The 3,243-nt window shown below is 44.0% G+C and overlaps 1 pseudogene; it reads left to right on the forward strand.

Annotated features, from left to right (window-relative positions):
• Positions 1 to 1,279: 1,279 nt before the first annotated feature.
• On the forward strand, positions 1,280 to 2,235 carry LOC123936004 (annotated as a pseudogene).
• The last annotated feature ends 1,008 nt before the right edge of the window (positions 2,236 to 3,243 follow it).

Raw genomic sequence — 3,243 nt, forward strand, 5'->3', positions numbered from 1 at the left:
CAACTGCAGTGGAAGGGATAGTTCTGTGGGCTGTAAGCTAATGTGTCTGCACTGGCACACAGAAAACAAGCTACAGTTCAGAGAGCAACTAGAATGTGAAGGATCTTCCCTGAGAGCTCCCCCCCCAACACAATGGGGAAGGAGGGGTGTTGGATCTCCTTCTGTGTCAAGTCACAGGCAAGCTCAAATTCTGCTCCACTTTGATAGTATGTACAGAAGCAAGGTCTGAGCATCCTCGCTGGTGTACCACCTCGTTGATCCCAGGGTCCCCAGCCCACTCAAACCCAGCTGTGCCAAGAAGCAGCTCCAGCATGGCACACACTGGGATGCTCCTTGTCAGCATTCACTAGAGCTCCAGACATCATACTGAGTTGGCACAGTTGCTAAGCATCCAAGAACACTCCAGGTCTGCTCCCATCTTGCATGGGTCACCCTTAGTTATATGGGTATGTGACATCCTGGGTCATGTTTGACCTCCAGATGCCTTGAAAAGGAGTACCCTATGTGGAAATCCCAGGATCCCATAGCTCACACTCTGTCAGGACACTCAGAGTGCTGAAGATATCCCAGTTTTCATCCACTTGAGTTTCAGCCATCTTGCTAGTGGGTACTGTGCACAGAGAACAACTGCCATCCTAAATCCACCCCAGCTATAGCTATCTCCCAAAGCGTCCTCTCTTCAGAGAGCCTTGGAACATTCCTGCCCATGCCCACTGCAGTTACAGATGTACTGTCAGGCTACCCCACCCCATGAAGACAATCCCAGAAAACCTCAGCACCTGATACATCTCCACTCCAGCCACCCTCTGCAAAAAGAGCCCTGTGACAGCAGTTAGCTCTTAGCTTCACCCAATCTGCCGGGATGTCTTCAGTGTGAAGACCCTATGTTTCTTGTAGTATGACTTACACTAGCCAAGCTATGTTAACAACCCAGGTATCTCCCAGAGATTTTTGCATAAGGGCTGCCTTTCAGCCAACCACTTCCCTGCTTGCCTAGCCAAAAGTCCCACCTTCACCTCCCAGAAAGTCACAGCCCATAACCTGGTGCCTATGCACTCCAAGGCCTCTCTGGCACCTCTATGCTCACACACTCCAGAGCACTCCCACAAACTTCCCACCACCCCGTGGCTCTGCACTCCACCCACACCCCCAGAAAGCCCCCACCCAGACCCTGATTCCCACACACCTCTGGGCAGAGAAGAGCCTAGAAGTACTGGCAGATCCTGGTCCTCCTCCTTCTTGGTAGCAGCAGACTGCAGCCCTGGATCACAAAGTCAGCATGTGGGAGAAATTTCAGTTGGAAGAAGAACAAGATTCAGAAAATTGGTTTTCATGAACTTCGCAAGGTCACACAAGGATCACTGCACCATTCCAACCCCTTGAAAACTTGCTGTCTCTGATACTACCAATTAGAGAGCCATCTTTGCCTTAGCATCCAATGTTGTTCCAGCAGCACCATTGCAGGAGAGTACAAAACAAAGTTTTGTAGAAATGCTGAGATTTCATCATTTATAAATACACCACAGAGATAGTATAAGTTGCCCCTTCTACAGATCTATGAATTAGAAGCACATAACATTGAAACATGGAGGGAGTCTTAGCCCCCCAAAATACATAAGCCTTTAGTTAACATAGCTCCAGATCCAAGCCTTTTCTATGCTGTACACTTGCTGATTAAAAAAAAAAAATCCATGCCTTGCCAGTTATTCTATCAGTGGGAATGCACTTTATATACTTACCCTCAAAAGAATCCTGAAGTTTCCCAGCATTTTATGTCTGATATACCAAAGTCTACCTTCATGAAGCAGAACCCAGATGCCCTTGATTTTGGGACCCACCTCTATATCCCTTCATCCACCAGAACACTTCCATCAGGAAAGCCTTGAACATCTTTTTAGAAAGAAGGTTGCCAACCTTCGCTGTGGTGCATGAGTCAGGAGAAGCTGTAGACATTTATTCCAAGTCTGATGTAAAGTAACCTTGTTGCTGAGAAAACATAGAGTAACCTAGATATCACAGTGACCCAGGCCCTTAGCACTACTTACAGTGTCTTGAGGGTGTCATGAAGTGTAGTAAGCTGTGGATCCTGGGCTGATTACTGTGGGCTGATATCTGTGGGCTGCTGGTCACAACTGAAACAGAGAGCTCATGGGTGTGATTTCCCTGCCAGATAATAGGCAAGTCCTGATACTCATGTCCACAGGGGCCAGACAGAAGGAGAGAGAAGCAGAATGACCACTGTGCCTGAAGAAGCCCTTGGAGAAAATGTAGAGAAATATTCTGGGTCTGGCTCTAGATCATGAACACTGACCAAGACAAAAGACAGACAAATGGTTAACAATGTGTATCAGGGATTAGTCATGGTTATTTTTTTTTCCCAGCAAGGTTGAAACTGAGCATAAAAAGATTCAGTTTTCCATTAAAAGACTGTTTTCAGAGCTTTGAACAATTTCAGATATTGTATGTTGTCAAAGTGCTCTGTATCCTGAATTTTTTGATTGTTTTTCATCTCAAAGAATTCACTGGTCTGTAACAGGTAATATTAGATAAAAGTAGAACATGGCTTATTTGGACATTGTGTCTTATAACAACACACAGGGTATGTCATCACTGTGGCCAGTGGCAGCTGGAGGACACAGGGCTTGGGTGTGAAAGTCTTTGAAACTTTCTCAACCCATTTTCTTTTCCTTAGATTTGGGGAACTGCTGTAATTTGAATATAAATAATTCATTTGTAAAACTTAACGACAGTGTTAAGTGTCTGTTATGATCTGTAATGTAAAGAAGACTGCTTTATGATAGCCTTGTTAATTTTTACTTTCATGCAATATTTTACACATCTTTGCAGGTAAACTTAACTATACGCATTGATAAGCCATTGTTTGTTATTATAATTTCTACTTCCTCATTTAAGTTTGGACATGGAAAGGACAGGACTTCTAATATAGCCACTGTTGTAGTTTAAATGATGAAGTATCCAAAGCACGTGTGAAGACCTGCTCTATTAGAGTGGGAAACAGGCAGAAGTTTTGAGGAAAGACAGTGCTGGGAGTATGTCTTTTTTCTCATGTATTGAAATGTAAAGTCATGATGTCTGTATGCCTGCTAATGGGTTGTTATTGAAAAGTGTTATTATGGCATATGCACTTCTCATGGGGTTGAAGAGAAATAAGGTTTCATAATGTCAGTCCTCTGAATATGTCCACACTGTACATAGATATGAGTATAATGTGATATTTTTTCT

Source organism: Meles meles, unplaced genomic scaffold (assembly GCF_922984935.1).
Source record: "Meles meles unplaced genomic scaffold, mMelMel3.1 paternal haplotype, whole genome shotgun sequence".
In the NCBI taxonomy this organism is placed as follows: Eukaryota; Metazoa; Chordata; class Mammalia; order Carnivora; family Mustelidae; genus Meles; species Meles meles.